Source organism: Myotis myotis, unplaced genomic scaffold (genome assembly GCF_014108235.1).
Source record: "Myotis myotis isolate mMyoMyo1 unplaced genomic scaffold, mMyoMyo1.p scaffold_m19_p_32, whole genome shotgun sequence".
NCBI classification, from domain to species: Eukaryota; Metazoa; Chordata; class Mammalia; order Chiroptera; family Vespertilionidae; genus Myotis; species Myotis myotis.
Window position 1 is genome coordinate 2,114,553 of NW_023416338.1, and position 15,656 is coordinate 2,130,208.

At 45.0% G+C, this 15,656-nt stretch overlaps 1 protein-coding gene across 1 annotated transcript in view; it reads right to left on the reverse strand.

Annotated features, from left to right (window-relative positions):
* The window catches only part of EPS15L1 (epidermal growth factor receptor pathway substrate 15 like 1), a 102,187-nt gene that overhangs the window by 80,543 nt on the left and 5,988 nt on the right, over window positions 1-15,656 (reverse strand). The window lies entirely within an intron of this gene.

The window sequence follows — 15,656 nt, forward strand, 5'->3', positions numbered from 1 at the left end:
CAGTCCTGCCTGGCACCCCTCCGTGGCCTGGTGCCACCCCCTCACCTGCTCCACCATCCCGCCTGCGGGGCGATTGATCGGTGCCAGGCCCCCCTCCCGGCTCCCTCAGCGCCTGGGACCCATGCAGGGTCCCAGGCAGGGCACATACCTAGGTTTCAGGTTCCATCCTGGGTCAGGGTGTATACAGAGGCAACCGATAGATGTCGACCTCTCCCTCCCTCTCTCTCTGAAATCAATGAACATCCCCTTGGGTCAGGATTAAGAAGAAGAAGAAAAAAAAAACTAAGAAAGGCTGGAAGGTAATGAGTGATGGCTTGAGAAAGAAAAGGTGATACCACCAATGAGGATTAAGAAGTATGCTGCTGTATCAGCTCCCTGCCCAGAGCTCTTACCTGACACCATCACTGGGGGAGGCTGTCACCCTTAGCTCCTTATGACCTTAGGGGACAGTGTCCACCATCACACTCTGTGTGGCCTCCTAGGTTTAAAACTCCGCATGCCTTCAAAACACTCCCATCTCCCAGAGGATTAAGGCTGACAGGGGAAGTAAAGTCAGGCAGGCTATTTGTCATCTCTTAGTCAAGGTGACAGGGCCGCGCCAATATAGCACAGCACATGCCACTGACACTAGAGTGGAATGCACAGACTCAGAGGTCTGCACTATGACAACAAAGGTCCCCTTCCCACCAAAATTCAGCAAGGCACAGGTATGAAGTGCATTTCTCATGGGTGTTCATTTTTTTTTTTTAAAAAAATCTCATGGCAGGCAAGAAAGGTTTCCAAGCTACTGTAAGTCCAGTGAAAAAAGTTACAGTATTTGGGGAAGACAGTGTTAACAATGGTCTCAAACTTGCCAAATGCCTTTGAGCTTCAAGATCCATGATCAAGAGAAACAAGGCCCTAAATAGTCCAGAAAAGTCTAAAGCACCAGACCCAAAGCTCCCCTCATCTGTGCTGAGGACTTACTCCAGTCTAGGGCCAGGTGTCAATCCCAAATCACCTCAACTGACGGAAAGACCAGACTGTGCCTCTGCCCCTCTTCTCTAACTACAGGATTTAACTTGGGTAAACTGGGGCAATGAAGCAGATACAGGTTTGGATTTCATTACATATAATTCAGCTACTGCAAAAGCAGAAGGGGAGGAAAGAAGGGAAAACACCAGATATAACCGGCACTTCCTCTTAACACACTACTTTCTCACATGGATGGTGGTTACACATGCAAGCTGCCCAAAATGCCACTGCGACAAAGCTGAATATGCATACTATTTTAATATATTTTAATTGATTTCAGAGAGGAAGGGGGAGGGAGAGAGAGATAGAAACATCAATGATGAGAGAGAATCAGTGATTGGCTGCCTCCTGCACACCCCTACAGGGGACTGAGCCCGCAACTGGGCATGTGCCCTTGACTGGAATCGAACTCGGAACCTGTCAGTCTGCAGGCTGACGCTCTATCCACTGACCCAAACCAGCTAGGGCTGAACATGCATGCTATTAATGCCATCAATCTCGCAAATGTTGGACAATCTGTGTGGCCAGTGCTTGCACAGAGACCTCAGTACAACCAGCTGGCTGGTGGGGCAGCAGCTCCCAGAGGATGCATCAAAGCTACTGGGACAAGGCCCTCCAAGCTGCCTGCCTATGTCTAACCCCAAAGTAAGCCCAGGGCCAAGCACTGGGCAAAGGCAGAAAAAGAACAGGCCAGGGGACAAGGCTTTCAGTGTAAGAGAAGCAAGGCCCTGGCAGGGTAGTTCAAGGTTATGGGTTTGATCCCCAATAAGGGCACATACAAGAAGCAACCAATGAATGCATAAATAAGTGGAACAACAAATCAATGTTCCCCTCTCTCTTTCTCGTCCTTCCTCTCTCTAAAATCAATACATAAAAATTAAAATAAAGAACGGAAGCAAGATGGGCATGGCATTCTCCTTCATCAGCCCACTGTACTAATAAAATGCCATCTTCAACTAGGCATTGTCTGAATTATGGATGAGTTTCAGTAAGTTTTAGTTTGACCTTTTAGTTGCTCTTCATGTCTTCTTCTTTAAATAAATTTTTTTTTTTTTTAATATTTTTTTTAAAATATATTTTATTGATTTTTTACAGAGAAGAAGGGAGAGAGATAGTTAGAAACATCGATGAGAGAGGAACATCGATCAGCTGCCTCCTGCACATCTCCTACTGGGGATGTGCCCGCAACCCAGGTACATGCCCTTGACCGGAATCGAACCCGGGACCTTTCAGTCCGCAGGCCGACGCTCTATCCACTGAGCCAAACCGGTTTTGGCTAAATTTTTATTTTTAATTACAGTTGACGTACAATATTATACTAGTTCCAGGTGTTCAACCCCATGATTAGAAATTTATATAACTTACAAAATGATCACCCTCATAAATCTAGTGCCCATTTGACACCACAGTTATTAAATATTATCCTATATAATAAAAGCCTAATATGCAAATTGTCCCCTCGGGTGGTCATTTCACCAGGAGTTAACTGTTCGCTATGACATGTGCTGACCACCAGGGGGTGGTGTGGAACATGACGGGCATCCGCAACGCAGCGCTGGCAGCGGGAGGCGTGGAGGGCGCTGCTGGCCCCGATGGGCCCCGATGAGAGCGGGACCACAGCGGGATGGTTGAGCAGGTGAGCGGGTGGCTCCAGGCCACAGTGGGGTGCCCGGCAGGGCTGCAGGGCTGCAGGGCTGCAAGGCTGGGGGCACAAGCTGAAGCCCAAACACCGCAGGCTACCCCGAGTGACCCCACCTGTGCAAGAATTTGTGCACCAGGCCTCTAGTTATATAATAAAAGCCTAAGCCACCATTATGGCGTAACAACCAGAACGACTGGTCACTATGATGCACACTGACCACCAGGGGCAGGTGCTCAACTCAGGACTGCCCCATTGTGGTCAGTGCACTCCCACAGGGGGAGCACCACTCAGCCAGAAGTCGGACTTACGGCTGGTGAGCGCAGCGGCAGTGGAGGGAGCCTCTCCCGCCACCGCCTCCGCAGCAGCGCTCAGGAGCAGCGAGTTGAGCGGTAAGGAGCAGCAAGCAGTAAGGAGCGAGGGGTCCCAGACTGCGAGAGGGCGCAGGTTGGGCTGAGGGAACGCCTCCCCCCCCCCCCCGCCCCCATGCATGAACTTCATGCACCGGGCCTCTAGTTGACTATATTCCCTTTTTACATCCCCATGACTATTCTGTAAATACCAATTTATACTTCAACTTTATCACCCAGCCCCTTAACCCCCTTCCCATCTGGCAACTGTCAAAATATTCTCTCTATGTGAGTCTGTTTCTGTTCTGCTTGCTCATTATTTTTTTTAGATTCCACAGGTAAGTGAAGTCATCTGGCGTTTGTCTTTCTTTGTCTGACTTATTTACTCAGCACAATACCCTCTACGTCCATACAGGTTGTTGCAGATGCAGGATTTCATTTTTTAGGACTGAATCATATTCTACTCTATATATGCACCACTTCTTCTTTATCCATTCATCTACTGACAGACACTTAGGTTGCTTCCATATCTTGGCTATTGTAAATAATGCTTCAATAAATATATGGCGGATGTGGCTCAGGTGGTTAGAGATTGTCCTGCACACTTAAGGCCATGGGTTGGATTCCTGGTCAGAGCACATACCTAGATTATGGGTTTGGTCCCCATCAATCTCTCTCTCTCTCTTTCCCTTTCTTTCTTTCTTTCTTTCTTTCTTTCTTTCTTTCTTTCTTTCTTTCTTTCTCTTTCTTTCTCTCTCTCTCTCTCTCTCAACATATCCTCAGGTGAAAAATAAATGAGTGAATAAATAAATCCCTTTAAAAACAAACAAAAATATGTATGTATATTTCTTTTCAAGTTAGTGTTTTGGGTTTCTTCAGATAAATACCCAGAAGTGAAATTGCTGGATTCATCTCTGTCACTTTTTGTAGTGTTTGTTTTAAAGTCTATTTTGTCTGGTATAAGTATTGCTACCCCAGATTGTTTTTGTTTTGTTCTACTACCCCATATCTTTTGTTGGTTTGTTTCCATCTTCATGAAATGTCTTTTCCATCCCTTTATTTTCAGTCTGTTTGTCTTTTGACCAGAGTGAGTCTCTTATAGACAGCATATGTAAGGGTCTTATTATCCATTCAGCCTCTGTATGTCTTTTGATTGGAGCATTTAATCCATTTGCATTTAAAGTAGTTGTTTATATATTGCCATTTTATTATTCATATTTTTCATCTTTTTGTTTTCCTCTTCATCTTAAAGAAGTCCCTTTAACATTTCTTGTAAAAATGGTTTGGTGGTGATGAACTCCTTTAGCCTTTTCTTGTCTGGGAAGCTTTTTATCTGTCCTTTAATCTAAATGATAAATGATAGTTGCGCTGGGTAATCTTGGTTGAAGGTCCTTGCTCTTCATTACTTTGAATATGTTTTGCCACCCCCTTCTGGCCTGATAAGTTAAGGAATCAGCTGACAGTCTTATGGGAGCTCCCTTGTATGTAAGTAACTGCTTTACTCTTTTTTTAATCCTCACCCAATGATATGCCTATTGAATTTTAGAGAAAGAAATATCAATTGTCTCCCATATGCGCCCCAACCAGGGATCAAACCGCAACCTAGCTATATGCCCTGAGAGGGAATCAAACCCAACCTCTTGGTGTACGAGACAATGTTGCAACCAGCTGTGCCACCCGGCCAAGATCTAACTGCTTTTCTCTTGCTACTTTTAAAGTCTTTGACTTTAATCTTTGGCATTTTAATTATGATTTGTCTTGGTGTGGGCCTTTTTGGGTTCATCTTGTTTGGGGCTCTCTATGCTTCCTGGACTTGTATGTCTATTTCCTTCACCTGGTTAGGCAAGTTTTCCATCATTATTTTTTCAAATAAGTTTTCAATTTCTTGCTCTCTCTTCTCCTTCTGGCACCCCCATGATGCTGATGTTGTCCCAGAGGCTCCTTATGTGATCCTCATTTTTTTTTTTTTTTACTCTTTTTTCTTTTGGATTTTCTGATTGGGTATTTTTTGCTTCCTTGTCTTCCAACTCACTGATTTGATTCTCTACTTCATCTACTCTACTGTTGATTCCCTGTAGTGTATTCTTTGTTTTAGTTCATGTATTCTTCATTTCTGACTGGTTCTTTTTTAATGTTTTCTATCTCCATTTTTTAATCCTCACCCGAGGACATGCTTAGAGAGAGGAAGGGGGGAGAGGGAGAAACATCGATATAAGAGAGAAACATCAAGCGGTTGGCTTCCACACACACCTTGACTGGGGATCAAACCCAGGCATGTGTCCTGACTGCCTGATTGGGAATCAAATCAGCAATCCTTTGGTACACAGTAGATTGCTCAACCAACTGAGCCACACCAGTTAGGCTTTTGTATCTCCATATGTATGTTTCCTATCTCTCTGTTGAAGTTCTAAGTTCCCTTACTCTTCCCCTAAGTTCATTGAGCATCATTATAACCAGTGTTTTGAACTCTGCATCTAGTAGATTGCTTGTCTCCATTTTGTTTAGTTCCTTTTCTGTAGTTTTTGTTCTATTCTTTCATTTGGGACATGTCTCTTTGTCTCCTTATTTTGGCTGCCTCCCTATGTTTGTTTCTATGTAGAGCTGGTATATCTCCCAGTCTCAATAGAGTGGCCTATGTAGTAGGTGTCATGTAGAGCCCAGTGGCGCAGCCTCCCCAGTCACCTGAGCTGGGTACTCCAGAAGTGCCCCCCACACACACACCCATGTGGGCTCTGTGCACCATCCTGTTATAGCTGAGCCTTGATTACTATTGGCATATCAATGGGGGGGGGGGGCAATTGGCTGGGAGGACTGGCCCCAGACACCATGGAGGATCTGCTCTGCAGGGGCTGACCTCATGGAGCAGAACTCACTTCAGCAGGGCTCAGGTACCCACCAAGTCAACCCCTTGAGTTTGTTGCTCATGGAGGTGTTTGGGTGGTGCTTCAGTGTGGTCTAAAGCTGTCCACCAGATGCACTGGATCAGTGGTCTTCTGGGAGATGCAGGCCAAGGTCAATCACTGCCTGTGCTCTGCCCAGGGCCACCTGGCATGACCTACAAAGTGATCTGCAGATGGTTGCTACTCTACTTGCGCTGGGCTCAGAGGTGCCCAGCAGAGGCCAAGCTGCAAAACAAGGCCGGTTGACACTGGCACCATGCCTGAGGCCACTTAGCAAGAGGTACAGGGTAGCCCGGCTGGTGTGGCTCAGTGGTTGAGCATCAACCTGTGAACCAGGAGATCAGGGTTCAATTCCCAGTCAGGGCATATTCCCAGGTTGTGGGCTCAATCCCCAGTGTGGGGTGTGCAGGAGACAAACGATCCATGATTCTCTCTCATCATTAATGTTTCTCTCTCTCCCTCTCCCCTTCCTCTCTCTAAAATAAAAACATATATATTTAAAAAAAAAAAAAGAGGTACAGGGTACACAGAGGCCAGATGCTGCTTGGTGAGAGATTTTAGGAAAGTTGGCAGCATGAGCCAAGACAGGCTATTTGTATGGAAAAGCCACTGGAAAGGACTTAGGTGAACCCACAAGTTGGGTGGGGCGGGGTGAACAGTATTAGCAAGATTGACAGTGTCTCAGATATGGTGCCTGCCTGCTGGCTGTGGGGGAGCACTCAGCAAAGGAACAATGGCCTCTGCCAACACTTCTGTCTGGGAGAAAGCTGCCCCTACAGCTCTTAACCTGCTGCCAAACAATTCAGTTCCTCTCCATATGTCCCTGGCACCTTTTGAGCTGCTGCCCCAGCTCTGGAGCTCAGAGTGAGTGAGTCTGAGTAAATTCGTGCAAGTCTTTTAAGAGAAACACCTGGGACTCCAAGAGCCCTCCATCTCACTTGCCACAGTCTCTGCTGGTTTTTACAACCACAAGTTATGGGGATTTCTTTTCCCAGCACTGGAACCCTGGGCTGGGGGGCGGGGGGGGGGCGGGGGCCTGGTTTGGAGCCGGGACCCCTGACTCCTGGGGGAAACTTCCACAGCTGAGATATCCCTCCTGATTTTTAACTACCACACATGGGTGTAGACAGCCTGTTCATCATCTCTGCCCCTCCTACTAGTTTCAATGTGGCTTCTACTTTATATCCTTAGTTATAGGACTTCTATGCAGGTAAATTTCAGGCTGTTCTAAATAACAATTATTCTGTAGCTTAGTTGTATTTATGATGTGGTTGTGGGAGATTCCGAGGATCATGTTGACCTATGCCACCGTCTTGACTGGAAGCTCCCTTCATGTTTTACTTTTTTTGTTTACCTTATTGTTGTTTTTTTGTTAATCCTCACCCCAGGATATCTTTTTCCATTGTTGTTGTTTCTTTTAATCCTCACCCAAGGATATTTTTTCTGTTGATTTTTTATAGAGAGTGGAAGGGAGGGAGGAGTGGAAGAGAGAGAGAGAAAGAGAAGAGAGAAACATCGATGTGAGAGACACATCAACTGATTGCCTCCTACACACGCCCTGGCTGGAGGCGGGGTTTGAACTGGCATCGCAGGTACCTGCCCTTGACCAGGATTCAAACCTGAGACTCTCTGGTGTGCAGGCCAATGCTCTAATCACTGAGCCATGCTAGCCAGGGCTCCACTGATTTTTAGAGAGAGTAGAAGGGAGGGGGAGAGACAGAAAGAGAGAAACATCAATGTGAGAGAAATACATCAATTGGTTGCCTCTCACATGTGTCCCAAACGGGGCTGGGGACCAAATCTGCAACCGAGATATGTGCAACTGGACCAGAATCAAACCGGTGACCTTTCAGTCTGAGGGTCAGTGCTCAAACCACTGAGCCTACTTTCATGCTTTATTTTTATTTATTTATTTATTTATTTATTTATTTATTTATTTATTTATTTATTTATTTATTGTTAATCTCACCCGAGGATATTTTTCCACTGAGAGAGTGGAAAGAAAAGGGAGAGACAGAGAGAAACACTGATGTGAGAGAGACACATCGACTAGTTGCCTCCTGCACACATCCCGACCAGGGCCGGGGAACCTGTAACTGACGTATGTGCCCTTGACTGGAATTGAACCCGGGACCCTTCAGTCCGCAGGCCAACGCTCTATCCTTTGAGCCAAACCAGCTAGGGCTTTGTTTTAAAATACTAAGAGAGCCCGGCCAGCATGGCTCAGTGGTTGAATGTCAATCTATGAACCAGGAGGTCATGGTTTGATTCCCAAATTCCGGGGTCACGGCACATGCTCGGGTTGCGGGCTCAATCCCTAATGTGGGGTGTGCAGTAGGCAGCCAATCAATGATTCTCTCTTATCATTGATGGGTCTATCTCTCTATCCCTCTTCCTTCCTCTCTGAAGTCAATAAAAATATTTTTAAAAAATAAAATACTAAGAGAAAGAATATAAAAACTTCCTCCAGCCCAGATGCAATTTACAATTGGGGGGACAGGAGAGGGCACATCAGAGATTTCACATCCTTCTGTTGAGAGAGCTTTAAAACACCACAGTTAGGAGAGCTCATGCAATTTTAATGTGGATAAAACTAGCTTGAGATGAGGGCACAGCAGAAACATTTTGAAGAAAAGACCCTCCTGATACCTAATGCCCCTCCCAATGCCCCCAGAATTGAGTCTACCCAGCTCTGATTCTCACATTCATCCATGGCAGGACTCCTAAATCTTTATGCCTGGAACCAGGAGAATTCCCAGTCTGCTGAAAGTATGTGCTCACATGCCAATGATCCCTGACCTTGCTCAGTTCAAGATGACATTTCTTTCTAAAGGAAATTAGTTTTCATTATACAAGTTTTAGAAAAGTATCTGTAATTCTTTGTTCTGATAGTGGATCATATTTATTGAGCACTCGCGGGTTTTCTATCCTGCATCTCATTTAATCCTCCCCAATAACGCTATGGGCAGGTAGTATTATAGCCCCCCAACTAACAGGTGGGGAGACTCAGGGTCACAGAGCCAATGAGTGACGGAACCAGAGAACCACCTAGGCATGTAGCCCTAAGCTAGTGTGTTCCCTGCAAAAACAGCCCAGACATGACAGAGCCAAGCGCTGGGCCACAGCACGGCCTCCTGCACATACTCACCTGGCAAAATGCACAGGAGATCACATGATGGTACATTTTATTCAACAGACAAGGTCAAAGTGCAGGACACAACTTGAGCATATACCCTGACTCGAAAACCAGCACAACCTGCCATTTCCCCAGGAAAACTGAGACCCCATCAGGGCTGTGTTTCAATATGCTCTTGCCAAGTTTTGCAGGAAGTTGGGCACATAACACCAAAAGACATGCTGGTGTGAGTACCTATGTGGAAAACCAGATAATGTTGCAAAAAAGCCAGGGCCTGAAGAAGTACCTACTTGATAATCCTTGCATTTTTGCCTTCCACGTAGGGATAGTTACCCTTGTTGCTTGCACAACCATTATCTAGGCCATATGCCCAGCCGCATTCTGCAGGTGAGAAAACTAGAACTCAATTCACTAACACTCAAAATTTGTCAGGAAACACTGGGGCATCCCAAATCTTTCTGGAACTGACAGCTCCCTCTGATTGCCCGATCAGAGGTTCCTAAACCACAGCTAAGGTAAGCATTACCAAGAGGAGAAGAACTTGAATGTGAGAAAGAGCTTTTATAAAGCTCAAGGAAAAAGACAGATATCCCAATTTTTAACAATGAGCAAAGGGTAAGAAAAAGACAATTCAGAAAGAAGAGATGCAGTAAAGTTAGGGGAAAATGTTCAATTTATGTATTGCAAAATCAGAAGAAAATGTCAGTGTTTGCCATCAGGATGGAAAAGCCATAGAAAGGTTATCTGCAGGACTGGCCAAAATGGAAACATGTCTTGTGCCATGCTGGTAGAAAGATAAACTGACCAGCCTTTCTGAAGGTCAATGCAACAACATGTGAAAAATGTGTCGCCTCTGATATGCAGGTTTACGTCAATCCCTACCAAACTCCAGGAAGATTCTTTGTAGACACCAATAAGATTATTCTTTTTAAAAAAATAAATTTATTGAGGTGGCACTGGTTCACGAAATCATACAGGCTTCAAGTATACAACTCAATAAAACATCATCTGCACACTGCATGGTGTGCCCACCCCAAAGGATTACTCTAACATGTAAACAGAGCCCTGGCCTGTGTGGTTCAGTTGGCTGGGTGTCTTTCCGTGCACCAAAAGGTTACTGATTTATTCCTGATTAGGGCACATGCCCGGGTTGCGGGCTCAATCCCTGGTGAGGAGGCATGTTAGAAGCAATTTTTCTCTCTCTCTTCCTTTCTCTCTCTCTAGAAATCAATAAAAAATATTTTTAAAAGATAAAATATAAATAGAAAGACAAAGAAACTAAGATGAATAAAACAACTCTGAAACAGAAGAATAAAGTAGGAGGAATTACTCTACCTGATTCCAAGGCTTTCTATAAAGCTACAATATTCAAGACAGTGTGGCCCGGCCTGTGTGGCTCAGTGGTTGAGCGTCAACCTATGAACTAGGAAGTCATGGTCAATTCCTGGTCAGGACACATGTCCAAGTTGTAGTCTCAATCCCCAGTGGGTGGTGTACAGGAGGCAGCCAATTAATAATTCTCTCTCATCATTGATGTTTCTATCTCTTTCTCCCTCTCTTCCTCTCTAAAATCAATTAAAAAAAAAATTTTTTAAGGACAGTGTGGCATTGATGGAGAGACAGACAAAGAGCCATGGAACAGAATGGAAAGCCCAGAAACAGACCCACACAGATGTGTCTACTTCTGACAAAGATGTAAAAGCCATCCAGGAAGAAAGAGGTCTGTTCAACAAATGGTGCTGGAGCAACTGGACATCCAGCCAGAAGAAAATGGACTCGACATAAGTCTCACACTTTATATAAAAATTAACTCTACATGGCCCTAGCCGGTTTGGCTCAGTGGATAGAGTGTCGGCCTATCGACTGAAGGGTCCCAGGTTCCATTCCGGGCAAAGGCACATGCCTGAGTTGCGGGCTTGATCCCCAGTGTGGGGCGTGCAGGAGGCAGCTGATCAATGAGTTTCTCACATCATTGATGTTGGCAGCTGATCAATGAGTTTCTCACATCACTGATGTTTCCATCTCTCTCTCCCTCTCCCGTCCTCTCTGAAAACAATAAAAAAAATATTTTTAAAAAAATAACTCCAAATGGATCACAGACTTAAATGTAAAACTATAAAACTTTCAGGAAAAAATCTAGGTGAAGATATTCAGGATCAGGAGCTGGGCAGAGAGTTCTTATATTTGACACCAAAAGCCTATTGCATCAGAGGATAAACTGAATCTCATCAAAACTAAAAAATGCTTGCTCTGCGAAAGACCCTGATAAGAGGATAAAAAGACAAACTATGGACTGGGAGAAAATGCTTGCAAATCACATATCTGACAAAGGACTAGTATTTGGAATATATAAACAACTCTCAAAACTTAAAAGCAAAAAACCAAACAGTCCAATGAGAACATGAGCAAAAGACACCAAAGAGAATAGACAGCCAAAAAGCACAGAAAAGATGGCCACCATATTGTTAGCCATCAGGAAAACACAAATTAAAACCACAGTGAGATACCAGCACACACTATTAGAGAATGACTAAAATAGCAACACCGGTGAGCAGGCAGAGACACTGGATTGCTCATACATTGTTAGAGGAAATGTTAATATGCACAGCTACTCTGGAAAACAACTTTGCCATTTCTTAAAACAAACAAATAAAAATTAAACACACCACTACCACATAACCCAGCAACTGTTTGGGTATTCATCCAGAGACATGAAGACTTAGCTTCATGTAACATGCTGTATTCAAATGTTTAGTGCAGCTTTATTCATCATCACCCAAAACTGGAAACACCTCCGATATTCTGGGATTGGTTAAATGAATTATGGTTCCATGGAATACTGCTTGGCAATGAAAAGAAACGAATTGCTGATACATGAAAAAATCTGGAAGAATCTGCAGAGGATTATGCTGATTGAAAAGGCTAATCTCCCAAGGTTACATACTGAATAATTCCATTATATAACATTATTAAAATGCTGAATCAGCCTGGCCAGCATAGCTCAGTCAGTGAGCATCAACCTATCAACCAAGAGGTCATGGTTCGATTCCTGGTTGGGGGGTATGCCCGGGTTGCGGGCTCGATCCCCAGTGTGGGGTGTGCAGGAGGCAGCCGATCGATGACTCTCTCATCATTGATGTTTCTCTCTTTCTCCCTTCCTCTCTGAAATCAATAAAAAATATATTTTAAAAATAAGTGTTTTCCCACCTGGGCACTTTATTTTTTTAAAAAATGCCGAAATCATAGAAATGAGCAGATTAGTGACTGCCAGGGGTTAAGAAAGGGTGGGGGGAGGGAGTGAGAGTGGCTATACATGGGTAACTGGGGCCTTGGCCAGTGTGGCTCAGTTGGTTGAATGTCCCATGCACTGAGAGATCACTGGTTCGATTACTGGTCAAGGCACATGCCCAGGTTGTGGGCTCGATCCCCAGTAGGGGGCATGTGGGAAGCAGCCAATCAATGTTTCTCTCTCTCATTGATGTTACTCTTTCTCTGTCCTCTCCCTTCCTCTCTCTCTAAAATCAATAAAAACATTTTTTTTTTAAATAAAAAAGGGCAATTCAGGATCCCCGTGGGAATGGAACTGTTCTGCATCCGACAAGAGTAATGCCCGTGTTTTGGTTGCGATGGCGAACTAAACATTATCACCAGAGGAAAGTGGGTAAAGAATACACAGGATGGCCCGGACAGTGTGGCTCAGTGGTTGAGCGCCAACCCAGGAACGAAGAGGCCATGGTTCAATCCCTGGTCAGGGCACATGTGAGCTCTATCTCTAGTAGGGGTCATGTTGATGGATAATGTTTCTCATCAATGTTTCTATCTTCCTGTCCCTCTCCCTTCCTCTGTCTCTAAAAGTCAATAAAAATGTACTTTTTAAAAAAAAGAATACACAAGATGTCTCTGCATTATTTTTTTGCTACTGTATGTGAATCTACAATCATCTCAAAATTTAAAAATTAAAAAAAAAGGACTTAGGAGACCTCACTCAAATGCAAAGTTCCATTTTTAGACAATCAGGTAAACTGAATCTGGACTGGGCATCAGACAGTACTAAGAAATATTGTGTAAGGTGTGAGACAGCAATGTGGTTATGTAAAGAAAAACAGTCTTAACTGTTAGAGATGCTTACTGAACTATTATTTCTAAGATTTAAAAAAAACACTTGGAAATAAAAATGAATATGGGAAGATCAGGAGATGGTAGCCGGGTGCAAAGAGATTTGCAAATTTTGGCCTCTATGGTAAATGGATAGTGGGTACATGGGAGCTCATGAAACTCTTCCTGAGACTTTCATTATGTTTAAACTTTTACATAATTAAAGACCAACATCTGATGAGTTTCTGCTCTGGCAAGAATCCTCAGGTACAAGCTGCTTCTCAGTCAAATATGATAAAGAGCAGCTTTATCACTAGCCCGATCATGCTTCTGTCAAACAAAAACTAGCATTTCTTTAAAATATACATGTGTGCACGCACACACACGTGTGTACATATGCTCTCCCAGTACTGTAAGGACTCCTCCTGAAGTAGAGATCAGCTATGCAGAAGAGGGAAGGGCAAGAGAGTTTCTTCAGTTCGCCCAGCTTAGAGGTGTGACTGCAGGTGACAGAGAAAGGCTGAAAACCTCTAAGGACTGGTAAAGATAATAAAGAATTGTTGTGTCTCCACTGAACAGAAAACCACATGGCAGTAAAAACAGTATGGGCAGGACATGTATGAGTGGGGTCTGATCGTCGGATAGTCGGTAAGTGAGAGGAGGGCCCCAACCAGCTCCACAGTTATGACCTGGCTGGTACGCACGAAGTAATCACATCCATGTGAATCTAAATGTGGCTGGAGAGACACCATGTACCATCAGGGATTTGGACTGGTCTCCTCGTGGCTTTCTGAGCGCTCCAGGGTTCCAAGCACACATTGCTTTTGTAAATAGGACAAAAAAAGGGATAGAGAGAAGCACAAGAGGGATCTAAAGGGAGATACACAACTCTCCCTAGGGACCCAAATGACCCCATGACAAGGGACAAGCTGAGGACCTGTGCCGCCATTCAGCACAGGACTCTGTCGGACCCACACTGAATTCAGGGCCTGAGGTGGGGACATGACAGGGGGGCAGGGGGGAGTAAGACCTGCAGTCCCCCAAGGAGAACCAAGGAGCAAAAGAACCACAGCTGAAAGTTTAGACAAGCCATGAAATGTCATGATAAATAAGAAAGCTGGAAGGAGTTCAGGGCCAGGAGTCATTCGGAGAGGCTGAAGGTCAGGAAGGAACAGGAACACAGAATCAAGGTGTGAAAGCTGCGGTGCTCCTGGGAAACCATCGCTCTCAGCCCATCTACCAGAACAGGACGTGAGGAAGAAACAGAGGTCACCCTGACACACTGCCCTAATGCAGGATGCAGGACACAGAGGTCACCAGACAATGTGACCTCGAGTCCTACCCTAACCCTGAACCTTTATGCAACCTTGGGGAGGGCGAACAGCCTCTTGGTGCCTTGGTTTCTTCATTTGGACAATGAGGATGAGCGTTTCCATCACAGGAGACTGACCAGGGTAAGTGCTGGTCAAACTGGCTGTTTCGAGTCCTCTTCTCTCCTTGCTCATTCTCCTTCCACCCGCTCCATGTGAAAACTTTGTGCTAGTCCCAGAAATGTCCCCCATCCCAGTTCTACCTCAAGCTACTGCCGCCCCAATCCTTCACAGAAAACTTCCTAACAGGTAGTCTGCCCTTGGATTCACCAGTTCTCAACCTTGTGGACTTATTAATTCATTCATTCTCTCATTTAACAAACACAATGAGTTCACACTGGAGGCATGGAGGACACAAAAGTGTGTGGGATGGTGCTCTGGGGCTCAGGAAGAGGAGACAGGTGGACAGAGTGAGCCCGTGGCTACAGAGCAGGGTGCTGAGGGGCATGACAGCAGGAGACACGGCCATGGCTCCAGAGTCTGGGCAAGGGTCAGGGATGGGTAAGCCAAGTTCCAGGGCAGAGGGGCAGGCGGGAGTCTGGGTCACTCAGCACCATTTCAGCCAGGCAGGAAAGGTGGATAAGGTAAGATGACAGGGTCAGTGCATGCCTTGCTGAGAAGCCACCCTGAAGGCGACCTTGGCAAATGTGCACAGGAGAAGCTGACCTGAACATGCACTCAGCTACACAAAAGCGGGAACAGGAGGGCAGGGCAAGAAGGAAGCAATCAGGATGCATACCCAGGTTGCAGGTTTGAGCCCCGGTCGGGGTACGTGCAGGAGGCAACGATGTCTCTCTCTCCCTTCCTCTCTCTGAAATCAAAATAATAACAATAAATAAGTAAAAAATAAAAATAAATGAGATCTCACAGTTAATTATAACACTAAGCAGCTTAAAAATAACTTTTTTTATTAAAAAAAACAGGAAACTACAGTGCAATGCAGAGACCAGACCTGAGTCAGAAGAACAGTGTGAGCAGGGCTTGCTGGATGTGACCTTTCACAAGTGTCATAATGCCTATTGGCCTCAGTTTACCCTTTATAAAGTGAGGATAAAACCAACCAGAATGACTGGGAGGATAAACTGAGTAATCCAAAACTCCTTTTCTGCTCAGTCCTAGGCACCTTCGTAGTGAGACCCTTCCAGGCCTCAT